Here is a 9,291-nt window from a genome sequence, read left to right as displayed (position 1 = left end):
GACAAATATCGTATGATATTGCTTATATTCAGAATCTAAAAGGAAAGATACAAATGAACTTATTTACAGAACAGAAACAGACTCACAGACTTAGAGAACGAACTTATGATTCCCAGGAGGGAAGGGTGGCGGAAGGGATAGATTGGGAGTTTGGGATTGACATGTACATACTGCTATATTTAAAATAAAATGTCTTTCCCAAAATAAAAATAAAAATAAAATAAAATAAAAATAAAATAAAATAAAAATAAGAAATATACAAAATGATTATAAAAAACAGAATGGACTAGAATTAGAACTGATCAATGATAGCTTTATCTTTATCTGTAATATTTGCATTTTAATAAGTATGTATTACTTGTGTGATTAAAAATAAATGAATGAATGGATGGATGGATGAATTAATGAATGAATAAATAAGTAAATAAATTTTTAAAAATGTGTTTAATACCCAGAACAGCCTTTGGGGTAGAAGGTCATGTATGATATTAACCAAATACAGAGAAAAGAGCTGCTACCTATCCTTTTTCCTTCTTTCTAGAGTGTTGAGAAGAATGACTTCAAATCAGAAATAGTAGGAAAAAATTTTGATAAAAAGATCCGGGTCCAGAAAGGTGTCAAAATCACATGTGATCAGGAATCTGCTTTCAGTGATCTTTGGGGAATCATGGAGGATCAGAGAGGTGCTATGGGATGGAAATGGACAAGTACTACCAATATACGCAGCGAGAAGTAGACAGTGGATTTGGAAATTAAAGATTGTCAAGATTGATACTGATTCTTGGCAAAATTCTAGAAATGATTATTATATACGGGGTGCGGCAATGCCTAACAAGGAAAACAGGTCTACCTTTTGGCAAGCCAGCATGAGCTCTTTAAGAACACATGCCAAAGAGCAGAACATCATGCTTCTTCTGTTGATAAGGACACTGAATGAGGAGTTTAGGGGAATGCTGAAGATACTGTTTTTTGCTTTCAACATTTTGTCATATTATCCTTGTGGATTCAATGAAGAAATGTGAGCTGATGCTGACCCTGCTTGGAGGACTCATAACTGGTGACTCACTGTACCCAAAGAGGTGTGATGAGGGTAGGGTTTATATCTTCCCAGTAGGAGGTCTTTGAATCTGTGACTCAGCCCTGGTCATGTGATGTTTCTATCAGTGGCTCAAATGAAGATGTAGGAGCCCAGCTCATCACACTTCCAGATCACACAAAGAGGAGCAGGATCACTAATAGACTGGATGACAGAATTGTGATTAGAAATGATCTTGACAAGTTGGAACAAGTATCCTACATGAACAAATAATATTTGGAGGAGGGTGGATGTGGAGTCCTACAGGCAGGTTAAAAAGATCAGAGGCACAAATATAGGGCTGGGAGCCCTGGTTTAGAAATGAATCACTTGAAAAAGACAGAGTTTATGTGACAAATAAAATAAAATATGGTCACTGGGATACATTTGAGAGTAAAAGAAATTGTCATTGGGACTTCCCTGGTGGCGCAATGGTTAAGACTTCACGCTCCCAATGCAGGGGGCCCGGGTTCGATCCCTGGTCAGGGAACTAGATCCCACATGCATGCCACAACTAAGAGTTAACATGCCACAACTGAGTTCACATGCCGCAACTAAGAGTTCACATGCCACAACTAAGGAGCCCGAGTGCCACAACTAAGACTGGGTGCAACCAAATAAATAAATATTTAAAAAAAAAGAAAGGTTATTAACAACTGCAATGTATAATAATTCTACTTTTGAGGCATCATTGGAAGAACTGGGACTTTTTGTACTAGAAAAGAAAAAAAAAGGATACTAATAGCCAAATCGCTGTCGTATGAGAAAGGGACTAGATTTCTATGGCCTATTATTTTTTTAAATTATTATTTAAAAAGTAATATCTTCTCATTGAAAAAAATTCAAATGATAGCCAGCTCTTTTCTGTCAAATGGGGACAATACTAGTATCCACCTCAGACTGTTATGAGGATTAAATGAACAGTGCATGGCGTAAGAATTTATAAGATAAAATTAAAAATATAACTGTTTAAAATAAAAAAAAAGTTCTCCCTTTTCCCATTACCTTCCATCCCCTATGTCAGTCATGTGCTTCAGAGGTAGCCATATTATTAATTTGTTGTGTGTATTCTAAACATTTGTTAATTTAAAAAATTTAAACTAATATGCTTACATGAAGCAAATGTAGCAAAATCTTGGTATTGGCTAGCTCTGAATGATTAGAATATGGGAATTCATTGTACTATTCTATTTTCATGTATCTTTGAAATTTCCATGAAAGATAGTTAGTTATGTAACTCAGAAATTAAACTAATGCAAGGTTATAGCTTTCCCCTATTAGCTCCCCATAGGCTACCATTTTAAAATTGTTTAGCTACATCTTCTGATATTTGCTTCCCTATCTCTATTAAAATATCATGTTTATCTTGCTTTTTTGACTTTTCATTTTTTAGATACTTTTATTGACAGTCTATTATGGAAGATGAGAATTGGGCCCTCTTATACCACCATCTATATTCATTTTATCTTTGTTCATTCTCTCAATATACTTAATCACAATTTGGAGTAAAATCAATATTTTGTGTTTATGCATATAAATGTGTAAATATTTCTTTTCTTTCTTCTTTTTAAACAGCTGAGTCATGTTGTGACTTTCATTACATTTTATTTCTTGCATAACTTTTTGTTTTTTCTGGAGTTAATAATAGCTTCGGGGGTTTCCCTGGTGGCACAGTGGTTGAGAGTCTGCCTGCCAATGCAGGGGACACAGGTTCGAGCCCCGGTCTGGGAAGATCCCACGTGCCGCGGAGCAGCTGGGCCCATGAGCCACAACTACTGAGCCTGCGCGTCTGGAGCTTGTGCTCCGCGACAAGAGAGGCCGTGACAGCGAGAGGCCCGCGCACCGTGATGAAGAGTGGCCCCCACTCGCCGCAACTAGAGAAAGCCCTCCCACAGAAACGAAGACCCAACACAGCCAAAAATAAATAAATAAATAAATAGATTAAAAAAAAATAGCCTCAGGTCCTCCCCACCCCCGCCCCCACCAGTTGTTTGCTAAGTTTCCTAGTTACTTATTCCTAATTCATGTCCAAATTCCCAGCAGAAATATAAAACATTTTATTTTTGTCAAGCATATTTTGTAATCTATTGATACCATATTTTTATTGGTGGCATCCTTTTTGGACCTACAGTTTTTCCATTCAGAGCCATCACTAACACAAATGTCCCTTTCAAGTAAATTTTTTAAAAAGGCACCCCTTCTAGACAGATGGATTGTAAAAAGGAGCTTCCTGGGATGACAAATTACAGAATAGTGCTATCTTTGTGAAGATCAATTAGTAAGAGTGTATTCTTCCTCAGGTTTGATGCAGCACTTCATCACGAATGTGGCTTGGCAAGCAAAGTGCAAGATGGACTTTGGTTCTCATTTATGGCCCCCAAATGAGACATCTTTTGTCAGTGAACAATTTACACAACTGTATGTGGTATACCTGTTCTAGTTCCTATCTGTACTGGTTACTCCATGGATATGTTGTACACCTATCATTACAGATTTTTTCCTTCTCCATCATTTTGGGAATTCCCCTCACTCTTCTCCTGTGTTACAGCTTTTGCTCACTGAGTCCCGAGTATTCTTCTTTCTTGGTTTAGTCATTCATTTTTGACGAAGAACATTATCCAGTAATTTTTAAAGGAAAAATGCAGGGGAAATTTTGGGATATTTGAAAGTTTGAAAAATACTTTATTTTAATCTCACAGTTGATTGATATTTTGGCTGAGTATAGAATTCTAAACTTGAAATCATTTTTTTCCTAAGAATTTTGAAGGTATTGCTCCTTTAATAGTTGCATTGTTGCTGTTGAGAAGTTTACTGCCAATGTTATTTCCAAATTGTTGTATTTCCCCTCTTTCTCTCTTTCTGGAAGCTTCTCTTTATCCTTTGGTGTTCTAAAATTTTATGATTATGTGTTTTGATGTGGGAATTTGTAAATCCTTCATGCTGGGTATTTGATAGTCCATTTCAATCTAGAAATTCATGCCCTTCAATTTGGGAAAATTTATGGAATTATTTTTAAAATAATTTTCTCATCTTCCTTTTCTTTTCTTTTTTTTCTGGTCACGTCACCTGGCTTGTGGAATCTTAGTTCCCTGACCAGGGATTGAACCTGAGCCCTTGGCAGCGGAAGTGCAGAGTCCTAACTGCTGGACCACCTTCATTTTCTTTGTCCTCTTTTTCGGAGACTTCCATTAGTCAGATGTTTATACTTTATACTGTATCTCTATACTGTATCTATCCTCTTATTTTTCCTATTTTTTTCTTTTCTAATTTTATCTCTGAGGCTATTATTCATTCTACTTTGTGGATATTTTCTCAACTTTACCTTGAAAACCTTCTATTAAATATTTTTACTTTTGATATCATATTTATATCAATACATATACACATATTCATATATGCACATATACATATGTATTAGTTTCTAGGAGTTTAAAAATTATTCTTCTTCTCTGAATGTACCTTAAAAATACACTATTTTTGCTTCATAGATATGAGTTTCTTTTCCTATCTGAGGCTATTAATCGTAGTTTTTTTGGGGCAGGATTGTTTTTAGTTTTCTTCTCTTCCCTGAATTGGCTTTGGTTCTTTCAAGTTTTTTTTCTTGTGGTAGTTAATTCTGTCCTTTATTTTTCATGTTAGAAGCTTATTTTAAACCATTAGTATCCTTTCCAGTCCATCAACACACAAAAGTAAAGAAGTAAAAGACTGGAAACTCTGAGTGCACGTTTAGGATCTGTTGATTAGAATATATCACTGAAAAGTGGTAAGGTGGGGACCCAGACTTTCGTGGAAGACCCAACTGCCAGAATCTGGAGGTATTTTCTTTTGGGCTGGTCACTGTCTCCATCCTGGACAGCTAAGCAATTGAATTTCTGAAAGTCAAGGTGGGGGTGATGGCGATCCCCAAATTTAACTAGTTCATTTTAATATAACAATGGTTTAAAATTTTTATTGTTGAAAATTTCAAACATATATAAAAATATGCTACTATAAACCCAACTCTAACAATTATCAATTACTAGCCAGTCTTATTTTATATAGTTCCCAACCACTCCAACCCCCAGATTATTTTATAGCAAATCCCAGACATCATATCATATAATCTATAAATATTTAAGTTTACATTTCTAAAATAAAATCACTTTTTAAAATGATCATAATATCACTAGCACAGCTAAAAGATTTCATAATGTGCAATTAGTGTGGTATTTACATTTCCTTAGTTACCTCATAACTTCTCCTCTTCCTGCTCCTCCTCTTCTTTTTAATTACTTGCAGGATTCAATTATATTGCAGTTAGTTGATATGTTTCTTAAGTCTCTTTTCCCCTTTGCAATTTCTTCATTGAAGAAGCTGATTATTTGCACTAACATTTCTCACAATCCGTGGAAACTATACAAGCAAGAGCTTGGATCAGATTGCATCCTTGTGGTTTCTTTGTTTTTTGTTTTTTTTGCGGTACGCGGGCCTCTCACTGCTGTGGCCTCTCCCGTTGCGGAGCACAGGCTCCGGACGCGCAGGCTCAGCGGCCATGGCTCATGGGCCCAGCCGTTCCACGGCATGTGGGATCCTCCCGGACCGGGGCACGAACCCGCGTCCCCTGCATCGGCAGGCGGACTCTCAACAACTGCGCCACCAGGGAAGCCCTGGTTTCTTTGTTTATAGTATTTTCTGTAAAATGGTAGTTACATCTAAAGGCTTGATCAAATTCAGGTTTGATTTTTTTTGGAAATACTACTTTTAAGGATTTTTCGTTTTGTTTTTTGTTTCTTTGTATTTTCATCGAGACACATAGTTGTCTGTCGTTACTCTTTTCGTGAAATTAACAGCCATTGATGATCATTGCCCAGATCTATTATTCCATTAGGTGTTGCAAAATGGTGATATTCTAATTCTATCCATTCCTTATTCATTTATTAGTTGGAAGACTTCTATAAAGAGAAACGTCCCTTCACCCACTATTTGATTTTCCTGAGGTACAGTTCTTATAAGAAAGGCAGTAGAAATGCTTGATTCTTTTTATTTATCAGTTTTCCAAATAATGAGTTAGTTCCCTCCCTCCTCTAAAGAAGATCAAAAAGGTTTTTCTTTTAAGTATAATTATGTACTAATGATTTAGATATATTTGATGAGTTTCAATCAGTTGCAGCTATTATTCTCATTGATGCTCAATTATCTCATCATTGGTCAGTGGGAGCCTCTAATTGGCACCTAGGTCCTTTTGACATGACCCTTGTAGTCTTTAATAGATTCCTTGCTTTCTGTTATGACAAGATTTCCAGGATCATCTTGTACATTTCCTGTTTCAGACTTGACATCTTCCATTTCCCCAAAGAGTCCTGGTTCCTTTTAGCGCAAAGTGGTGTTTAAAGGCCACAATCTGGGAACTAGAGGTGCTTACTGCTACCGAGTTTGTCAGTTTCTTGTCCTTTTCAGTGCACAGAGCCAGGAAATGAATTTTTTAAAAGGTAGAATGCATCAAGAGCTACTACGAATACATCCAATTAAATCCAGGACTATAGGGATTTTACTTGTCTTCCTTGATCTTCCATCTGGTTTTGTTTGTTTCTCCCACATCAAAAAAACTCCAAGAATATAAATATCATTACTTATTTGCTTTATCGGTGTATGCCCCACTAGGCAATGTATATATAGTCAACTACTAGGTTTTAAATTACTTGGAATAATTTCTCTCTATGTGGTTATGATACCAGCTCAATAGAGAGTTAGGTTCATTTGTTTTTATTTTGCTTTTGGTTCTTTGGGGATTGCTTATTTATTTACTTAATTTTGTTGTGACATTATGTAAAATATTTACATGGTTCTAAAGTCAAATCTGCAATATGAGATATCAGTGATATCAACCTTCTACCCTGTCCTCTCCATTTTGTTTCCTCCCTTCTTCAATAGATGAACTTAAAAAAAACTTTTTTGTTTATCTTTCCATTTTGTAAAATGTAAGTTAAAAAGTATATGCATTCATATTCCTCCTTTCTTAGATAAATGTTTGCCTATTATACACCTTTTTATCCACCTTAATATTGGTCTTTTAATAAAACTTATGTCTAGGAATATGTTACATGTTTATGTTGTGACTCAGCCTGCTCCCCGTTTTGCTTCTTACCTAAGGGCATGCACTTCTTAAAGCAGATACCCAATGTCAAGGTATGGATGTACTTTAAAAGGGAAATGGACCTGGGTTTGAATTCCACCTCTACTTGTTACTTGCTGTGTGACTTTGGGCAAATATGTTAATATGTCTTGGTCTCATTATCTTTATCTGTAAAATAGAAATAATAAAACCTTCTTAATAGGGTTATTGTGGATAATGCAGGAAGAACACTGAGCTCAGTGCCTGGTCCATACTAAAGGTTGGATAAATGTGAGTTGTTTTCAATCATGCTATTATTAGCTCTGAGTTTTCTTTTGTATTTTTGTCAACTTGATGATTCCAAGAATCTTACAATTACTGAATGTGATTTATCATCCCTTTAGTTTCAAAAGAAGCAGATACCACTTGGGCCACGTGAGTACTCAGAGCACTGAATGCTGTCAGGGCTGCTCAGATACTACTCTGCAGTTAGAGGCTGCGTCCTTCGGACCCCAGCCTGGGCCCCTGCATTCTGGCCAGCCTCAGAGAGCTGTGTCCTGGCCTGCAAAGCCCGACAGGGGCCACTATTTCTTGCTTCCCCAATTTCCCTTCTTGACTCAGCTCTCTCTTGTCCCAGGCTGCATCATCCCTGCAGAAGCTGCTTCCAGACCTCTGCTGTTTCCTGAGGAAGCTTCTTTTCAAACTTAGAAAGAGCTCTTTCCCTCCATTCTCAGGGCCTTGGGCTCGGGATAAGTGTTCCTTCCTCTTCCCTTCCACTGTCCTTGAGGCTTTATTATTGTGTGACATCATCACCATTCTGATGTCACTATATTAGTACACTGTTACTGGGTTAACATGATTACACTGTAAGTTGGTCGTTCCATTGCTTGGCTGCATGGTTTTTACAGTCATTTCAGCCCTAAGGTGTCCCTGATTACAGGGTTACCGCATTACCACAATATAGCCCCACTTGTTAACCAGTAAATCGACCCATCATTTCCTGGTTGATATTAGTAAATTATTGTATGGTTATCCTGTTTCTGGATTACACCATTACAGCCCTACCCTATCACTTATACCTGATGACACATCTTTACTGCATTATATTATTGTAGAACCGCTTTGTTTCAGTATTGTACTATTACTTTGTCACAAAATTACATTGGCTCATCCAAACTAAAATACAAATTTGGAAGACAGGAGAGTGAGAGCAGGAAAGTATATCTCCCAATTCTACATCCCAAAGCCAATTCGCTCCCTATAATTCTATCTATCGGACATGATGCCCACGTATGTTGCTCAGACGCATACACTCAGCATACAAAGTCATGCTCATTGTTTCTAGTCCCAAGGTGGCCTCTCTTCTTACCTCTGCTGATAGCCCAATCAGCCACCCAGCTTCTTGGAAGCAGTCATCTTTGCCCTATCTCTCTTCCTCACCTTCAGGTCCAATTGGCAGCCAGGTCCAGATATGCCATCCCAGTGAGGCTGTCACTAGACCTTCTTGGGCAGCTTGATGGAACCCACTCAGTTCACCTCATCCCCCTCTGTCCCTCATGGGAGACTTCTCCATCACAAACCTTCCTTCCACAGGTCAATCTCTCTTCCTCATTTCTCATAACTGTACCAGCCTCCTAAAGTTCTCCTTGCCTTAACCTTTCCCTTCAACCACCCTGTCTGGCATCCAGAATTACGTTTGCAAACAAAACTTTGCATCTGGCCGTCTTAAGAAGCAACCAGTGACCCCCTTCCTCATCAAGGGCAGGAGAAAGGCCAAACTTAGCCTGGCACTCATTGCCCTTCACAAACTGGTCTCCCTTTCCTTCATCCTTTTTATCCAATCAGTATCCTCGTCCTGTCAGTTCAAACTTAGGTAAATATATCAAAATCAGTTTTGGAAAGTTCGCTCTCCAACCGTTTCTCCCTCTCCTCCACTGGTCAGCCCCATGTTTCGCATGCAGCCAACTCGCTGCACAGAGCATGCTTCCTCCAGATCCTGGGCTTTGCTCTTCTAGCAAGTCCTTCCGGTCATTCTCTCTACCATTCTAACCTCCAACTGTCTGCAGCCTCATCTGAACCCACCCAGCACAGCTGGCTTAAGTCAGTCTGATGGGCTCACAGGTTG

This window comes from Delphinapterus leucas, chromosome 16, assembly GCF_059928025.1.
Source record: "Delphinapterus leucas isolate spDelLeu-1000000601 "Yukka" chromosome 16, BTC_Dleu_Yukka2, whole genome shotgun sequence".
Taxonomy (NCBI): Eukaryota; Metazoa; Chordata; class Mammalia; order Artiodactyla; family Monodontidae; genus Delphinapterus; species Delphinapterus leucas.
This window is presented reverse-complemented; position numbering follows the sequence as displayed.